Source organism: Mustela lutreola, chromosome 2 (genome assembly GCF_030435805.1).
Source record: "Mustela lutreola isolate mMusLut2 chromosome 2, mMusLut2.pri, whole genome shotgun sequence".
Lineage (NCBI taxonomy): Eukaryota > Metazoa > Chordata > Mammalia > Carnivora > Mustelidae > Mustela > Mustela lutreola.
This window is the reverse complement of record NC_081291.1, coordinates 207,063,061-207,083,203: the sequence shown is the minus strand read 5'-3', so window position 1 is coordinate 207,083,203 and position 20,143 is coordinate 207,063,061. Positions and strand designations below refer to the sequence as shown.

The window sequence follows — 20,143 nt, the reverse complement described above, 5'->3', positions numbered from 1 at the left end:
AACCTATTTCAAATTATGAGGCAGTTGAACAAAGGAATGTGACCAGCTAGGAATCCAAACACTATCCAGAGATAGTTTTTCGGACTTTGAGTCAGAAACAGGTGATCAAAGGCCCAAGGCCAGGGGTGTTACTTAATTACAACTATTGTTCACAGATATATTAACCTAAGACAGTGAGTTTAAAATAGCCACTTAATGTTTTTTTTTTTAAGATTTTATTTATTTATCAGAGAGAGGAGGGGGGAGAGAGCGAGCACAGGCAGACAGAGAGGCAGGCAGAGGCAGAGGGAGAAGCAGGCTCCCTGCTGAGCAAGGAGCCCGATGTGGGACTCCATCCCAGGATGCTGGGATCATGACCTGAGCCGAAGGCAGCTGCTTAACCAACTGAGCCACCCAGGCGTCCCTGTTTTTTATTTTTTGTTTAAAATTTTATTTGTTAGAGAGAGAGGCGAGCACAAGCAGGGGGAGCAGCAGGCAGAGGAGGAAGCATGCTCTCCACGGAACAAGGAGCCCGATGTGGGGCTCCATCCCAGGATCCTGGGATCATGACCTGAGCTAAAGGCAGACCCTTAACCAACTGAGCCACCCAGACATCCCAAATGTGTTTAATTTTGTATAAATATTATTCATTTACATAGGCTTATTAAAACATGCGTTAAATTTTCTGTGCCTTTGCTCTTGGTTTGGGGGCATTTAGATGAGCCTGCCCATCTCCTAGGAGCAGAGAGAAAAACCATGTGTTCAGCTTCCTCTTTCACATTGAACTTGGTAAGCCTGGTCCCAAGATGCACAGAGACCATAGATATGGTCTTCCATATCTTCTCTTAGAGAAGGAAGAAGGGGAGCAGAAGCAAAAGCCTGAGCCAGCTGGGCCGTGGCCCACTCTTCATGTCTTCTCTTTCCGAGGCTGTAATAGTGACAATAGTGAGTTGCTTCTGAAGCTTTGCCAAGTTATGAAGGAACTTCTGGGGCCATGAGCAGTGGAGAACTGGGAGTACAGGAAGGAACATGTCTCTCTCTCTCTCTTTTTTTTTTAACATTTTATTTATTTGTCAGGGTGGGGAGGGGGCGCATCAGGCAGGGGGAAAGCTCCCCCTGAGCAAGGATCCTGATGTGGGACTCCATCCCAAGACCCTGGGATCATGATCTGAGTCGAAAGTAGATGTTTAGCCAACTGAGCCACCCAGGTATCCCAGGAGGGAACATCTCTTATTAAAATGATGATACTTATTAGCATTTCATACTGTTTTTATTTAGCAAACTCCAGAAGCAAACCAAATCTCACATTCTGTGTTTGGGGTGGGGGTCGGGGGAGGTTGAAAGATTGCTGTTCAAAATTCTGAGTTAGTCACTCTTCTGCCAAAAGCCTTCCTTCATCTTACTGGTTACTGACTTGAAAGAATTAAAGTGGGTTTACTCTCAAATGGTAGTCAGTATATTTGATAGAAAGGAAAGTTGTGGGGTGCCTGGGTGGCTCAATGGGTTGAGCCTCTGCCTTCAGCTCAGGTCATGATCTCAGGGTCCTGGGATCGAGTCCCTTATCAGGCTCTCTGCTCAGCAGGGAGCCTGATAGCCCCTGTCTCTCTGCCTACCTCTCTGCCTACTTGTGATTTGTCTGTCAAATAAATAAATAAAATCTTAAAAAAAAAAAAATTAAAAAGACAGAAAGGAAAGTTGCCAGACATGCTCTTTTTGATATGACATCTACCATAAGAAAAGTATTAATGTGTCTAGCTGGATGGGAAAGCATTAATCATTCATAATGTGACCTTTCTGTACTACATTAAAACTGTTTTCTTTACCTAAAGACTTTGACCAAATAACAGATGCTTCTTGCTGTTCATAAGTTTCTAATATACCAATAAGCATTTTCTAAAATGTTTATGTATGAAACTTTGTTGTTATGGTTAATAGTTACTATTTTTAAATTGTTATAGTTCTCTTGTCAGATTTTATCCAAAAAAATTTAAAAAGAAACTACCATTCTCATTGCCACCGAGCTATCTCTGACAAACACTTTAGTTCTCAGTCACCGCTCAAATTATTTATAAGCGGTACTAGAAGGTTTCAGAGGTGTATCTGTAGTGCTCACTTGAGCACATCTCCTAAAATTGGAACAACGCAGAAAAGATTAGCATGGCCCCCACACAAGTATGAGATGCAGATTTACAAAGCATCCCCTATTTTTTTTGTATTTCACTTATATCTAGAGATAGACTGGAGGCATCTAGAGTCATAAATTCACAAAGACTGAAAATAGAAGAATAGTTGTCCGTTCTTGAGGGAAGGAGGAAATGGGGAGTTCAGGTTTAATGGTGCAGAGTTTCCGTTTGGGAAGATAAAAAAAAGTGGGAAAAGGCATCGGTGATGGTTTTATAATAAATACTATGAACACATTTAATGCCAATGAGCTGAACACTTAAAAATGGTTAAAATAGTAAGGTTTATGTTTACATATTTTTTACCACAATAAAAGAAAAGGACATATGCGTGTCATTTGCTACCTTGAGTGGCAAAAAGATCCAAGAATTAATCAAAGGTGTTGGATCTTAGTGAGTATTTATTAAACACCTACCATTTTCCAGATTCTCTTTTCAGATATGTTGCGAGCATGGGGCAGAGTCTTTCCTACTTAGAATCTGCCTGGGGAGACTTGGGGGAAATGGAGTTGGGGAGCCGGCTGTACTCATTGAGCCGAGGGATGTTGATAGCCTTGTCTCTTGGTGTTTGGTAGTGACAAACAGCCATTGTCAGGGGTCTGACAGCCGTTCCTGACTTACACCATCACTCACTGAAGATTACTAGAGAAGGGAACCTTAGTTTTCAGCTGGCTCGACCACATCATTTCAAAGACTTAGAGCGACTGGGAAAGGCCACTTCATACGTCTGGTCAGTAAGACTGAAGACTGCCTCCACTCTGATGTCTCTATCCACTAGTATTTCTTCTGTGTCCTTGCTGAGGTCAAGCTAAATACACCTGGGTTCAGGGAACTATTTATTAAGCTTTCCACAATTTTTTTTTAATATTTTTCAAGATTTTATTTATTTATTTGACAGACAGAGATCACAAGCAGGCAGAGAGAGAGAGGGAAGCAGGCTCCCGGCTGAGCAGAGAGCCCGATGTGGGGCTCGATGCCAGGACCACTGAAATCATGAGCTAAAGGCAGAGGCTTTAACCCACTGAGCCACCCAGGCACCCCTACAGTTACATTCTAAATCCACATGATAAAAAGCTAGATGCCACCAAAAAATGTTTGAGATGAGAACCAAAATGCATTATTCTAGCTGACTAATTCATTGACTACGCAGCTCCAGCTCACGGGAACGGATGCAGAATGGCTGAGCAGTCATCCACGTTGCACAACTCTTCTTGATTACATAATATAAATCAAAACATAATTTTTTTGAACTATCAAATTACTAATTTTAAAAAATCTGCTGTCCTACTACTATCATGATAAGCGCAAGTGAAAAGGCACTTTCATAAGCTACTGCTCGGTGTATGGGCGTCACCTATGGGACCATTTGACTCTACCTCATAAAATGTGCCGTCTTTTCTAATTTAACACCAGATGCCTGCAGATACATGCACTGACTCGTGCACTTGTGAACAGTGACACTACTGCTTGTAACTTCAACACCCCCTCTGCACTGTTGATACTTTTTTTTTTAAGATTTTGTTGATTTGTTTATTTAGAGGGTGAGCATGAGTGGGGGGAAGGGTAGAGGGAGAGAGAATTTTGAGCAGACCCCATGCGGAGTGCAAAGCCCAACACGGGGCTCCGTCTCAAGCCAAAACCAAGAGTAGGACGCCCAACCGACTGAGCCACCCAGGTATCCCTGTTTGTATTTTTTTGATCAGCATTACTACCTTTAAAATAACTATAAAGAAGAGACAAATGGTATACAAGACTCAGTTTCGCCTTATCAGACACCCCTTTAGTTTATGTTTCTCTCATTTTGAGATTCACAGCCCCTAAAGTTAAAAGGAAATTGCAATATGTGATATTGGCTGGAAACAAAACATTCCAAGAAACTTAGGTGAAAATGGTCTAAGCCACCAGTCTAAATAATCAGTGAATGTGTTAGCTCATCTGTTTTTTTCCCCCAGGATATTACATAAATTCCATGGTTACCCTAAGAGCTCTCAGGTTTGTCTGTAATTCTAGTAACAAGGAAGGAAGTACTTTCTAATACGCTATTGCTATACTTTCTACTTATACTTTCTATTTACCTATACTCTTCTATTTAGTTGATATCAGTCAAAATGAGTTCTAGAAGTTCTTAGCGGTGTTTTTTTAAAGAGTTTATTTGTTTATTTGTCAGAGAGAGAGAGAGAGCGCGCGCACACAAGCAGGCAGAGTGGCAGGCAGAGGCAGAAGAGAGAGGCAGGCTCCCCACTGAGCAAGGATCATGACCTAAGGCGAAAGCAGCTGCTTAACCCACTGAGCCACCCAGGCACCCTTAGCAATTTTTCTTAATACTGAGAACAAATGGAGTAAACCAACCAAATTTAAGTGTTGTTTTTTTTTTGGTTTTTTTTTTTTTTTAAAGATTTTATTTATTTATCAGAGAGAGAGAGGGGGAGAGAGCGAACACAGGCAGACAGAATGGCAGGCAGAGGCAGAGGGAGAAGCAGGCTCCCCGCTGAGCAAGGAGCCCGATGTGGGACTCGATCCCAGGACGCTGGGATCATGACCCGAGCCGAAGGCAGCTGCTTAACCAACTGAGCCACCCAGGCGTCCCCAAATTTAAGTGTTTTGAGGAAAGTAACAATGACAGAAATAGCCTCTCAATTTTCTGCTAAGAATCACACTGAACACTTTCCAAACTCCTATTGGCAATGCCAGTTATCATGAGGGAAAGAGAAAAAAGAAACTGTTTCAAGAAATATCTAAACTTCCTTTAGATATTAGTGAAATAAAGGCAGGACTGTTTGTGAATTTACTAAAACACTGTTATCAAAAAAAGAGGGGTGGTAAACAGCCTCTCTTGATTATCATGGAGTCCATATGTAGGTCAGATGTTGTATGACAATAAGCGAGTGACTTTGCTTTCTAGATCTCTTTGGTGAGGGCCTTCCTCCACACTGCTGTCTATACCTCTTCAAAGGAATAGAAAAGTGGAAGCAAACCTGTTAATTTGTAGACTAAGAGTTTTGGGGGATTTAGTGGCTTGATCAAAATTAGTGTCTATGAACGTGCTATAAAGACAGCCAAGGCCCAAGGGGTTCAATATGTCTTGCCAGAGCCCTTGGGAAATCAAGGCAGGTCTTCACGCACTTGGGTGTGAATATGTAGGCTTTTTTTAAAAAACCGTCCCATTAGAAGAATTGGGAGTCGTCTGTGGGAGATTGGGTCTGAGTGTGCTGGTTTTATATAAGATCTTGTTCAGGGACGCCTGAGTGGCTCAGTTGGTTAAGCAGCTGCCTTCGGCTCAGGTCATGATCCCGGCGTCCTGGGATCGAGTCCCATATCGGGCTCCTTGCTCGGCAGGGAGCCTGCTTCTCCCTCTGCCTCTGCCTGCCATTCTGTCTGCCTGTGCTTGCTCTCTCCCCCCTCTCTCTCTGATAAATAAATAAAATCTTTAAAAAAAAAAAAAAATAAGATCTTGTTCATCTGGGCTTGAGCTTGAAATCCTTGGAACAGCCCAATAGAGCGCTAGAGCGATGAGCTGACTGACTCGGGGCTCCTAGCTTGAGTTTTCCCCGCTCTTTTACGTGATTGCTGCAGCTTTGTGCCATCAGCCACTAAACAGAAAAGCTATTTGCCATTTGCTGAGGTCCTCAGTCTGGTTGCTGTAAGCCTTTGAAGGGCATCTGAGAGTTCATCCAACATCCTCCCATGGAAATTCTTATTCTGAAAGCCATAGGTTCTTAATGTGTTCTTGGGGCCAATCGAAGTTCAATAATATGGAGGAATTCTTGGGGAAAATACACATTCCTTGGGTGCCTGGGTCGCTCGGTTGGTTGAGCAACGGCCTTCGACTCAGGTCATGATCCTGGAGTCCCGGGAATGAGTCCCACATCAGGCTCCCTGCTCGGCAGGGAGTCTGCTTCTCCTGCTGACCTCTCTCCTTTTATGCTCTCTTTCTCTCTGATTCTCTGTCTCTCTCAAATAAATAAATGAAATCTTTAAAACACACACACACGCACACACACACATTCCTGGGCCCCACCTCTGACCTACAGAAAGCTGCATTTTGCTTACCTCTCCAGGGGTTTCTTAAATATTCAGAAGTCTTGCTTATACGAAATAGCAAAAACCTAAAGATTCTTCCAGCCTTGGATTGCAGCTTGGGTTGCTCTTGAACATGGTAGAACGGCTGCTGTTGTCATTGAAAGTTAATATATCCTGGTCAATAGGCCCCGTGGGTTTCCAGGGCTGTGACTGTAAGATGTGAAAGTGAAACATGACTAACCTCCAAGTTCAGATTCATGGAGAATTTGTCTAGGTGTGCTAGGACTGATGGTCTTATTTACCCAAGCTAAGGCTTCTTATTAGCTATGAAAAAGGATTGGCATAAACTGCTTATTAATGTTGATTAACTTTACCTAAAAGGAATAAATAACACAAGCCTAGAACTGGCTTCAATCAGAAAATGTCATCTTTCATAACGTTTTCCCCCATTTCCTTCTTTTTGTGCTCCTTTCAAAAACTGTGAATCTTCTACTCTATCAGAACCTTTTCTTCCTTTTGTAGATTCTCCATTCGCTATTATTGATAGTGACATTTTACTTAAAGAAATTGTCCATTTAGGCTCATTTCAAATTCAAAGTGATATTATTTTAATAAGGAGTGAAAGGGAAAATTGACAAAATATGCTCAGAGTTGTCAGCATTGGAGACGACAAACACTAAAGCTTCATCTTGGAGAATTGTCAGAGAGCAAGTGTCTTTCTCGGGGAACTGACAGAAACACTACCGAGAAAAGGCATGCTGAGAACCACCTCCAGGAGCGAACCCCGAGAGGCGACTCACTCTGTTAAACCATGGTATGCATAATTTGCAGGTTACACAGCAAAGCAAATTCTATTCCTTTGCTTCTTGAAGTATCTTGTGTGGTGACTGGACACAGAAATCACATACCATCTCCTTGTTTCCCTCAAAGCAAGGAGACCACGTACCTGGAAATGTCCCAGACACACAGGAAGATTGTCATTTGGCCCTTTTTCCTCCACCTGCAGTGAAGAAACATAGCAGAGTGGAACATTTGAGAACTTTCTTGGCAAATGGCCATAAAAAAAATAAAGAAAATTGAAAAGCCCCAAAGGTCGTGTACTTTCAAACCCTGAACTGAGTCATCTCTGAAATAAATCACTTCCTTGTCATCTCTTTGAAAGGTGTAGTAGGAGAAGTTCCCCCTGGAGACCCCTTGATGATTTGTACTAGGTCTCTCATCTTCGGCTATCATCTTTCCTAAAAAACACAAAAAGAAAAAGAAAGGAACAAAAATGCCTTAGAGGAAGTTGTTTTGACCTTTGCTTTTTCTTTTCTCTGGCTGTGATGAGGTGAGTGTGTTAGGGAGTTCAAGGCTGCCATAACGAAACTCCCAACGCTTAAGCAGCAGAAATGGGTTTTTTGTTTTGTTTTGTTTTGTTTTGTTTTGTTTTCTGTTTTTTCCCCCACAGTCCTGGAAACTGGAAATCCAAGATTAGGTCTTGACTAGTTCAGGGTCTCCTAAAGTCTGTCTCTCTCCTTGGCTTGAGGATAGTTGGCTTCTTGCTTTGTCCCTATCTGCTCTTTTCTCCCACAGAGTGAGGGAGCTCTTTCTCTTCCTCTTCTAAAGGACACCAATCCTATTAGAACAAGGCCGCACCCTCATGACCTCATTTAACCTTAATGACCTTCTTAAAGGCCCTGTCTCCAAATCCAGTCACATTGGGGGTTAAGGCTTCAACATATGCTTGGGGGATGGGAGAGAAGCACGGTTCAGTCTGTAACATTGGAGTAAATCGAGCTTTGGGCTGTATCTAAGGTGCCCTCCCTCTTCAACATTCCTCAGCTCTCATCTCTTTAGTGCACATGGCATGTTCCATATCTTCAGAAACTCAGGGGAGACCATAGAAGGTATTTTTCCTGCTTCTGTACCCTAAATCACTGTAACAAAGTTCCCTTTGGCGGCCTCCACTCAGCTTTTATGAACTTCAAATACCAGATCTCTTCGATATGTATAAAGCCTACACTTCACATGGAAAGATTTGGTGGCTTTTAACATTCGTTTTTCACTAATTCATCCACATATTCTTCATTTTGTCTCTGAGTGACTAAAGCCCAGCATTCCCATGTGAAAGCAGAAGGACAGACCAGATAGCGTAACAAAGTATGTAGCATGACCTAGTCCGTAACTGGCTACTGGAAGCCATATTTTCTTCCTATCTTGACCCAGAGAACCTAGAAGTTGCTATTAAACACACTACTTTATAAAATATTCTATTCCATTCATCTGTATGTCATACAAGAATAAAGAAAAGCATTTAAGCTGCAGAGGCTTTTTTTCAAGATCCAGCTTGGTCAAATGTGAATTTTAAATTTGAAACTGAGACGCTCAGAGCCAGAAGTGGACACCAGCCGTCCTAGCTTCTCCCCGTTCGGTGGCCGAATGGAGGTTGTGGCTTTAGAGATGGTGGTGTTTTCATCACGCTAGAGTTCGTAAAACCTGAAACCTGCCAGGCATTTGCCACATGTTACACTGCCAGGGACAGCTTAGCTTCTGGCTTCTTAGAGAAGATATGGCATAACCTTTATATTTACGGGGTGTTTGAAACTGAAGCCCTTCTACTTCCGCTCTGAGCTTAAGCGCTCACACTGGTATCCAAAATTTCTGGGGCCTTAGCTGGGTAAGGCATGTGGTCGTGGATGTCAAGAAAGGGAAGTGGATGGAATCCTCTGTAGATGGGAAGAGAGTTGCTGAAATGAAAGAGCCATGAGGTCACCACTGAAACCCATGCTGCTATTCAGGGGGAAACACCTCCACACTAATTAGATGAGACTTCTGTTTGATAGAGCTCTTTGTTCTTCTCCACAGTCTGCCTATCCCAGCGCAGAGTAAAGGGCTCAGGAAGAAACCATATTCTATTCCAATGTGATGATTAAAGCCAGAAATGTTTATCATATTTGCAAATAGTTAATACTCATTTTTATGGGTGGTTTTTAGTTTCCTAGGGCTGTCATCACTAACTACAACAAACGGGGTGACCTAAAGCAACAGAAATGTATCATCTCATCATTCTGGAGGCCAGAAGTCGAAATCAGGATGTCCGCAGGGTCCTGCACTCTCTGAAGGCTCTAGGGTAGAATGTCTTCCATTGTTTCTGTTTGCTTCTGGTGCCGCTGACAGTGCTGGACATTCTTTGGCTTGTAGATAAAGTCTCTTCCTTTGCCTTCACACAGTGTTTTCCCCTTCATCTCCATCTCTGTGTGTCTCCTCCAAAATGATCAAGAACTCATATGAACTCCAGTAGGGTTTTCCCTACTCCATGGATTGAGGGCCTACCTTATTCTAGTATGATCGCGTCTTTACCAGAATATTTCTGCAAAGACCCTCTTTTCCATATCAGGTCACTTTCATAGGCACTGGGGAGGAGGCCTTCAAGATATCTTTTAGGAAAACATATTTCAGCCCGTATCAAGCAGTTTTATTTATTCTTTACCCTGATTTTGATGAATCCAAATCCAAAAAAACTGTCCCAAGTTTTTCTAAAATACTATCAAATTTAAGTTAAAGGGCTTCGTGTCTTGAATTTATGACCTCTTCATTTGAAAAAAATAATTTCCATCTTTAATTGGTTCAAATTATGAAAGGCTTTAAATGCTTTGCATTTGCTTGAAGCTGATTAATGGGTAAATTTGTAAACCATGCTTGTTTTTTAATTAGCCAGGGTTAATTAATGTTTACTGCACTTGGAAGATGAAAAGACATGTGTAAATGCATCATAATGTGAATCATTTTTTAATTTGTTGCTGAAGCTTAAAATATATTCAAATAAAGATTGCTTACATCACACTAAAAAAAGAAAAACTGTTGGAACACACAGCTTGGGAGTTAGTATAGAGAGTTAGTATAGAGGGCTTAGTATAGTAAGTTAGTATAGAGGGCTCTAAATATGGGAGTTAGTATAGAGGGCTCTAAATGTTAAAATGAATGAATTACATATTATCGAAGATGACCATTTTCTAATATTATATATTCAGAAATAGGTCGTTACATTTTTAAATCTGATTACATAAAGAATAGAAATCTCAGACCAAACTGATAACTTCTCATAAAATGTGTCTTTTTTTTTTTTTAAGATTTTATTTATTTATTTGACAGAGAGAGACACAACAAGAAAGGGAACACAAGGTGGGGGGAGGGTAGGGGAAGGAGAAGCAGGCTCCCCGCTGAGCAGGGGGCTCGATGTGCAGCTCAATCCCAGGATCCTGGATCATGACCTGAGCTGAAGGCAGATGCTTACCCCACTGAGCCTCCTAGGTGCCCCAAAATGTGTCCTCTTTTGAGGTAAAGTCTGTTTTTTGTTTTCGTTCTTTTTACTTCTGAGTTGAGACTTTTTCAGAGCACAGTGGAGGAAAGGTTTAATCCTTCTGAGGTGAAAATAACATTTTTTTTTTTTTAAGAGAGGTGGAGATTGGGGGAGAGGGGCAAAGGGAGAGAGAGAGAGAGAGAAAGAATCTTAAACAGGCTCCCCACACAGCACAGAACCTGATGTGGGGCTCAATCTCACAACACTGAGATCGTGACCTGAGCTGAAATGAGTTGAACACTTATGCAACTGAGCCACCCAGATGCCCTGAAAATAACATGGGGGTTTTTGGTTTTGTTTTTTTGTTTTTTTGGTTTCTTTTTTTTTTTTTATTTGACACAGAGAGAGAGATCACCAGTAGGCAGAGAGGCAGGTGGGGGGGTGGAGGGGGAGCAGGCCTCCCACTGAGCAGAGAGCCCGACGAGGGGCTCAATCCCAGGACCCTGAGAGCACGACCCGAGCCAACGTCAGAGGCTTAACTCACCCAGGTGCCCCCCTGAAAATAACATTTTTAAGTGATTTTTTTTGAAGAAAAGGAAATTACTAGAATTCCATGTAAATTTTCAACAGGAAAAGCCTCAGGGCCTTGGGGCTGGGTCTAGGAAGTGTGGAGATTAGAAAACGTTTAAGAAGGAAATAGCAGGGCAAAGTTTCCCTAGTGGGGCTGCGCGCTGCATGTCATGGAAAGTGGTTATCTCAGGCAGTGAAAAGGGCTGTCCGTTCTTGGTGGGAAAGTGACCATCTGGGTTATTTCCCAACACGCTCAATAAATACACCTTCTAACCCCAGGATTCATGGCTCACTAGGTAACTTGAAGTCAGAGCTGGCTTTTAGGGACACCACTCCCATCTCACTTCGTCATTGTCTAAAAGGAGACCATATCCAAAATTAAATTAGCAAAAAAGTTGGGTCTGCTTTATATTTCATCTCCCACACAATTCTCTTTGTTCTTTGCAGAATAAAAAGGTAAGGTTGATTTTTTTTTTTTTTTTTTAAAGTATCTCGTGGATGTTGATATGGAAGTGATGTAAGCGGGGGGAAAGACCCATAACCCTCTATTTAGGTAAGAAATAGGTAGCTCCCTGTAGTTCTTAACAATAGCTACCCACCTGAGGCTACTGTCAAGCACTCCAGCTCAACACTGTAAAGGACTTTTAGCTGGAATGTGGTACTTCATTGTGGGTGGCATGTTTATATACACACACACAAAAAAATCTTTTTGGGGAGTCTGGCATGGGCTTTTCCCCCAAAACACCTAAAAAATTCTAGTAGAATCTGGAGAAGTTCCATTTTGCTATCATGCTTCCCCTTGGACTCTGTCAGCATGGACATGAACTCTGCAGGTTCCTCTTTCAAGTGGTCATGACATGCTGGCACATCGCAAACATGTCTGAGGAGAAGTTGTCTTTCTCCCCTGTATTTGCTCTTCTGAGAGACACAGCTCCAGTCAAGAATAAAAATATTAGGCAAGCCATTAACGTCTGTCTTCGGTTCAGGTCATGATCACCGGGTCCTGGGATCGAGCCCTGCATCAGGCTTCCTGATCAGCAAGGAGTCTGTGTCTCTCTGTCTCTCTCTCTCTCTCTCTCCCCACCCCCACTCCCTGCCTTGCTCTGCCCCTCCCAACCCTCATTCTTCCTCTCTCTCAAATAAATAAAATCCTTAAGAAAAAAAAAGGAATAAAAATATGAACAGCTCCTCAGTAGCTCCTCTGCTCTGTCCTAGTCACCCCCTCCCCCTCCCGCCACCATCAAAATAGCATCGTTCCGCCTCGTGTCACTTCCTTAAAAGTCTTCTTGGGTTTTATCATTCCGGTGTGCAGCCTGCCCCAGTTTTTAAGGTTGACATGTCTCTCAAGTGTCTTATACTCCCCAGGTGTCCCATCCATGCCTTTCTTTTCTTTACAGTTTACCTGTGAATGAACTGCAGGCACCAGCAGAGCCTATGGAATTCCCGTATTCTGGATTTTGTGAATCGTATACACCTAGTCAGCGTGTTCCCCTCCTCTCTTTGTTCCACAGACCAAAACCCCTGGCTTCTGTCTAAGCCGCTTCCTTTATACTTGCCTTATGCCAGAAAAGCCCCAGCTTTGGGGCAGCAGCCCATTCTTCTTCCCTCGGGATGTGCGCTTGAATCTCCCAGGACAGCGGTCTGTCTTCCGGAGCGACACCACTCAATCTCCAGCCAGAAAATCCACGCTTGTTTCTTTCTCGCTCTGTCTGTCCTACTCCCATAGCACTTTGGTGCCCATCTTCCCTCTAGGCTCTGAGCTCTGAGCAAGAAGAAATGGGTTTAGATTTTTCCTGCGGGGGGCCTGGAAGGGGATAGGATTGCTAAATAGGTAGATAAATGAATGAGCTCATTAATTAATGATAAAATGTTTTTATTTTTCTGGGCTTCAGATGATTCCTTCAAGCGAGTTCTTTCAGCTCCTTCTCTCCTCTGCACGGTTAATGCTTCCCTAAGACAGACACTTTCCATCTGTCTCCCAAGTCCCAGATGCCAGACATTTTCCAGCTCCAGGCTTGGTTTCCCCATACATTGTTGAGTGATCGTTCGCGTCAGCTAATCGGAAGAGGAAGGGCCATTGCTGTTCTAGAAATGCTTAGTACGGAGCGAGTTTTGTGTTAAAGAAAACATAAATAGGTCAGTGTGCAGAAAGAGCATACAGGACTGATGCGAGCTTTTCTGATCTGCATAAACACTCATGTCAAATGAGTTATCTTGTGTACAATCCTGATGTACTGTCCACAGGGACGTGATTCCTCCCTCATCATGAGGGGTGTGTGTGTATTTGCACTGATCTTATCCATACATCTTTAGGCTCTTTGAGTGAAATTAACTCTTAATGAATATTAAAAATCATACTTCTACTACGAGCTAACCTGCTTACTTTACAGCCTTATAAATAACATCAAGAAAGTATTTACCAGGTATGAGTCAATTAGCGTGCACGTTCTTCAGCATACAGCAGAAAATGATAGCTGGCTCTTGAGAGGGACGCCGTGTCCCATTCCCTTGGTCCGCCCCCAGGATATCTCTTACCCAGTCGAGAAAGGCTTCTCTCACAAGTCTGAGAAAGGGTGCTGATCAGACAGGATCACCACCTACACTGTGCAGGTTGGATAAGACATGGTCATAGGAGCATCCTTCAGACTCCCTCTCCTGTGTCCAACAGAGAGTTCAGTGACAAGCCTTGTGCCCTATACGTGACTCCCTCCCCAAAGAAAGCATCATGTGGGCTCATAAGGGTCTGGCCTTTATCAGAAGTAAAGGTGATGTTTTCTTCTCTACTTGTTCCCTCTTAATTGGTTCTGAGCTCAGATGGAAAAAAGGGGATGTTATGGGTGGCTGCCCAGAATACCCCAACACCAGCAGCGAAGGCTCCAGGCGAGTATGAGCTCACACTGCGTGCAGTTGCCAGAAAGACTTGGCCTTTATAAAAATGCAAGAGCAGTAAAACTGTCATTTCAGTATCTTTTTCAAAATATAACCTTTCTTGTTTTACTCCCTTGTCCTCACTAAAAGCATTAGCAGTTTTTAAAAAAAAATGAAATGGGGTGCTAACCCTGATAGAGCAAACCTAGGCTTTATTTCATTTTTCTGATTTGCTCCAGATCTGAGAACTTAGAAGGAAAAACAAACAGAGAGCTGCTCCAGCTCTGCAGAAATGCTTACCGGAAAAGTTGCAAACTACGCACTGGGGAATGAAACCGGAGGGAAATTCATCCCGGTGACTCCATGTCTGTGTCCTCAGACCTGATTGTTCCAATTCCAAGAGCCGCCCCCCCCCAACCCTCCAGCACCCTCACACAGTGCTTTCTCGATGACCACAGTCATGAAAATTAGATAATAAAGTGCTGATTGGAGATTTGAAATAATCCTATAAAGAACAAAACTATTTAAAAAAAGTAAACATGACTCCTGGCTGTCCCGGTGATGGGATTGCGAATGAAGTATCATTTCTTTTGTTTTCTGTGGGGTTTTTTTACACTGAGTTTCTGTTATTCTTGTAATTACTACCAAATGTCACATTTTTATATGAAAGAGGAAGCACAGTGAAGTTCTCACTTATGCTAGGGGGATTAGGCTCTTTCTATTTATTTATTTTCTAAAGATTTTATGTATTTATTTCAGAGAGAGCAAGAAAGCACAAGCAGGGGGAGAGGCAGAGGGAAAGGGAGAAGCAGACTCCCCACTGAGCAGGGAGCCTGATGTGGGGCTCCATCCCAGAACCCTGAGATCATGACCTGAGCTGAAGGCAGACATTTAACTGACTGAACCACCCAGGCGCCCCTACGCTCTTTTAAAGACAGTTTGAAGAAAAGGTTCTTCATAATCCTAATTACCTTGAAACTCCCTAAGTTAAATAGTAAAAGTACACATCTCTCCGTTATCCCAAAAGAGCCAGTTTTTTTCTCTGGTATGTGAAGAGACAAGTGTTACCTCACCTGAGAATCACATGAAATAATTGATTTATGATTAAGGGAGAGGAGTCATCAAAATGTTCATTCATTTTTATTTTACTTCCAGAGGATATATAGTTGTATCTGCTTATGATAATGGTCAGATACACCTTGTCCCTATATTAATCGACCAGAGGAAACTTCTAGATAGATCCAGGTTAAAGCTGGCACCACAGTCTTGTTTGCCGCAGTGCTAGACTTCTTACTTTAATAGAATTCCAGACTTAAAGGAGAGTTCTGAAAATAGTGCATAAAGCTCCTTTTTTTGAGAGTGACTTACAGATGTATTGGCCCTTTACACCAAAATTCTTCACTGTGTGTTTCCTCAAAACAAACACTTCCTTGCATATGCAAATTATTACCTCCACACAGCATCCTCGAAGAGATTCTCTCCATAATTTGTAAACTGGGTTTGTAGTCTACAGTTTAGAAGATCTTTCCCCTCGGGATTGCTTGGAATGCCAACCACCCAGACCGGCCCAAGATTCCTAAGGTAGTCGGAAATAGGACCACAACGCTGGCACAAAAACTACATGTAAGCATGAAGAAGAAATACTTTAATCTGGTTTTAGATGTCAGGGAGACAGACTGACTTTTATCTCAATTTCTGACCAATGCTGTTGGTAGATCTAAGTTGTCTGAGCTCCGTTGTTTAAAAGTCTAAAGGAAACTTGTCTTCAGTGAAAAGGGACTTCCCTTCGCCCCCTCAGTCTTAGGCTGGACAAGTGATACTTCAGGAAATGTGACTTGGGATCGGGAATATTCTCACAAGTGATACGTAGCCATGTTTGTGTGTCCTCCAGGGACAGTCTGTTGCCATGAATGGACACAGCATGCTTCATTTAAAATCTGTGCCAGAGAATCTGCTGAAGAAACATAAACCCAGATTCAGAGATGAAATCTGGATTTAGAGACTGAGAGAGTCTCAAGATTGATAGTGTGGCTAAAAATGAAGAGAACTGACCCAGTTTTCTGGAGGTCAAAATAAAAACTAGATTTATGGAACAGCGTTACTTTGTGATAATATGTCTATAATTTTTTTACCTAGTTGGAAATGTGGCAGCATCCTCTGTGGCTCTTTCTCTCTTGGCTGCTGAGGTATTCTAGTCCCTACACCGTCGATGAGAAAGGGTATTCAGGATAACTAAGTAGACAGTCAGTCTGCTGGTCAACCATTTCCATAGCTCAAAACCTAAAGACATATGCGTTATCCAGTTTGACTCAGAATTGGTGAAACCTCATGACAGTTCACATAGCCATCATATTTATTCCAGTCTTCCAGAGAAGGGGAAATCCAGAGAAGTGGGAGGTAGGTGTCCAGAGGGGAAAGAAACTGTGTTGAGGGTGGACTGTCAAAATGGAGGTGACACATAAGGCCTCCCTTAGAGTAGGGAGCAGTGCATGGTTGTGCATCTGGGGAACCACCTGGCTCTTCTGCCCTGCTCCTCCACCATCAGGAAGCTCTGTGCCCATGGCAAAAGTTTCTGACCTTGGTTCCTTCTTATGGAAAAAAAAGATAACCACTGAATTCATCAGTTTTCCCAATCTGTCAAAAGTAAGAAGAAATAAGATGCTTGTGATGATACATGTGTATATATTTCTATAATGTCAGTCACCAATCAGATAGCCTTGTCAGCCATAAAATAGAATCTTTCGTGGAATAGTGAAAATGTTTGGACTAGGAATCAGCATACTTGGATTTGGATCCCACTTTTCCCACTTGATAACTGGCACTCAACAGGAACGTCACAGTTTGCTCAACTGTCAGTGGAGTAGGAATCCCATAATAAAGGTTGTTGTGGATATCAAGTGAGCTAATGGATTTGAAAAGGCTGCAGAAGTGGAAGGTATCTTTGTACAGGTGATCTCGTGCTTTCAAGATGTCCTAGCATAACACAGTCCTGCTACATGAGTCACACAGATCAAGACATCCCAACCACGTGCTGTAATCACTTGAAGACCACATATGTTCTCCCCCAAATCAGCATCTTAAACAGCTTCTGCTCCATTGATACAGTGACATCTGGAGGGCTCAGTCAGTTAAGCATCTAACTCTTTTTTTTTCCTAATTCCTTATTTGAATTAGATTTAGTTAACATGTAGTATATTGTGAATTTCAGGGGTAGAATTTAGTGATTTATCAGTTGCTCATTCCATCACGTGCCCTCCTTAATGCCCATCGCTCCCTGGCCCCATTCTCCCAGCCACCTTCTCTCCAGCAACCCTCAGTTTGTTTCCTAGAACTCAGTGTCTCTTACGGTTTGCCTCCCTCTCTGTTTTCATCTTATCTTATTTTTCCTTCCCTTCCCATCTGTTCATCTGTTTTGTTTCTTAAATTCCACATATGAATGAAATCTTATGGTATTTGTCTTTCTCTGACTAATTTCACATAGCATAGTACCTTCTAGTTCCATCCACATCATTGCATGACAAGATTTCATTCTTTTTGATGATTGAGTAATATTCCACTGTATATATACAACCTCTTCTTTATCCATTCATCTATCAATGAATATCTTGACCCTTTCCATAGTTTGGCTTTTATGGACATTACTGCTATAAACATTGGGGTACAGGTACCCCTTCTAATCACTATGTTTGTATCCTGTGAGTAAATCCCAAGTAGTGCAGCGGCTAGGTCATAGGGTAGCTCTATTTTTAACTTCTTGAGGAACCTCCATACTGTTTTCCAGAATGGCTGCACCCGCTTGCATTCCCACCAACAGTGTAGGAGGGTTCCCCTTTCTCCACATCCTCACCAACGTCTGTTGTTTCCTGACATGTTAATTTTGGCCATTCTGACTGGCGTGAGGTAGTATCTCACTGTGATTTTGGTTTGAATCCCTCTGATGCCAACTGATACTGAGCATTTTTTCATGTGTCGGCCTTTTGTAGGTCTTCTTTGGAGAAGTGCCTGTTCGTGTCTTCTACCCATTTTTTGACGTGATTATCTATTTTGTGTGTGTTGAATTTGAGGAGCTCTTTATAGATCTTGGATATCAACCCTTTGTCTGTAGTGTCATTTGCAAATATCTTTTCACATTCCGCGGGTTGCCTCTTTGTTTTGTTAACTGTTTCCTTTGCTGTGCAGAAACTTTTGATCTTGATGACCTCCCAAAAGTCCATTTTTGCCTTTGTTTCTTTGCCTTTGGAGACATATCTTGAAAGAAGTTGCTGGGTCTGGTGTTGAAGAGGTTGCTGCTTCAGTTCTCCACTAGGATTTTGATGGATTCCTATCTCACTTTGAGGTTTTTCATCCATTTTGAGTTTATTTTTGTGTATGATGTAAGAGAATGGTCGAATTTCATTCTTCTGTATATAGCTGTCCGGTTTTCCCAGAGCCATTTATTGAAGAGACTGTCTTTTTTCTATTGGATATTTTTCCCTGCTTTGTGAAAGATTAGCTGACCATAGAGTTGAGGGTCCATATCTGGGCTCTCTGTTGTGTTCCATTGGTCAGTATGTCTGTTTTTGTGCCAGTACCCTCCTCTCCTGTCTTGATGATTGCAGCTTTGTAATACAGCTTGAGGGTCTGACTTTTGATTTCAGCTCAGGTCATGATCTCAGCCTCTTGGGATGGAGCCCCACATTGGGCTCCATGCTTAGCAGGGAGTCTGCTTAAGGATTCTTTCTCTCCCTCTGCCCCTCCCCCAACTCGTGTTCACTCTCTCTCTCCTTTAGAATAAATTAGTCTTAAAAAAAATTCTCCCTCTGCCCCTCTCCTCTTCTCTCCCCTCCCCCAAAAATAAAAATTTTAAACAGCTTCTGCTCCATTGAACTATAACTAACTCCATGCGCAGAAGTAAAATAGTCACAGCTAGAGCTGATCTTCAGTGGGGGGAGCACAACACTGAAGTGTGTCCTCTAGTGCCCTCTACACTTTTAAGTACATGTTTTTTTTCTCAGAGTCTGAACAACACTGACCTGTTTCCTGAACACTTCCCTGCTCTGGCTCCTGTGCCATTTCCTGCCTGACAAATGTTCTGGCAAAAAGGGAAATTCATAACTAGTCTTTTCTTTCCTGTGGCTTTCTGATTCAGAAGCATGGTTGTGCATGAGAGCTTCAAGGCCACAGGGCACGTTGGGTTCTGAGAATGTGACTTAAGGGTGTTTGGGAGTCAGGTTTCCTCTGGCAGGATTATTCTTTGGCCCGGCTCCTCTTTCAGAACACCTTGTTTTGAGACTTGTGGTGTCTGTTATGAAGGTGATGACCGAGACCATTTTTGGCAATGGTTTGTCTGTAACGTGCTTGAGAATCACCTGGGGACCACCACGGTGGCCTGCACATTCTGGTTCCCTAGCTCTGCAGGGGACTTCTACATACGAGAGCACAGCTAACAGGATTCAAAGTGGAGGAACTCTAAGACCATCCATTCAATCTCCTCCAAGTTTATAGATGAGGAATGAGAGCCTCAGGGAGCTTCAGAGACCGTGGCAACATTCAGTATAATGAACCAGCGTGGCGGTTATGTGCTGAGCCATGAATCAGACATGCACAGAACCGTGATTGGGAAATTAAATCTGATCTCATAGGCCTGGTGTGGGCAAAATGCCTAGAATGGATGACAGCAGATTCATAGTGGAGCTTCTTGATCGGGGAAAAATTGCATCCCTTTTATAGCTATTCCCAGTGCAGCTGTGGTGGTTGCCGGGAGCAGGGAAAGGAATGTGCTTTGCAAGAGGTGTAACCCTCAGTTCTTTCAGACACAGAAGCAAATATTTATTTAAAAGATACCATTTGTGAAAACAGAAATGGACAGGTCATCATAGAGAAACATTTAAATTGTGATTTCTTCTTTGTGTAAAAAAGGTAAGCATAGGTCATATGAGAATCCCCTTTTAGACAAAGCTGAAAGGAAATTTATGTTTGGGGTGAGGCTACAGATAAATACCTATTTTTCCAGCAGGAACCAGAAGAATTGGAAAATTGGGGAAAAAAAATTATAGCAGTGCAGTTTCAATCCTATAAAGAGAAAAACCAGCAAGCCTAGGAGATCTCAACTGATGCCGGTCTCCAAATCAGACCATTAATAGCAGTGTGTTACAGAGAAAAAGGCTGAGATTTTTCTCCCCACCCCACCCTTCTAAAAGTTAGAAGAAGTGGTTGAGTAATTGTAACTAAAGCTTGTAAAAGAGAACTGATTTAATATTTACAA

The 20,143-nt window shown here is 42.4% G+C and overlaps 1 protein-coding gene and 1 non-coding gene across 7 annotated transcripts in view; both read left to right on the top strand.

Annotated features, from left to right (window-relative positions):
• APP (amyloid beta precursor protein) overlaps positions 1-20,143 on the top strand; it is a 264,540-nt gene that overhangs the window by 210,444 nt on the left and 33,953 nt on the right. The gene's annotated exons all lie outside the window — the stretch shown is intronic.
• LOC131826164 (U6 spliceosomal RNA) lies at positions 2,085-2,188 on the top strand. Its single transcript, XR_009351458.1, has one exon. It is a non-coding gene; the product is annotated as a U6 spliceosomal RNA (small nuclear RNA).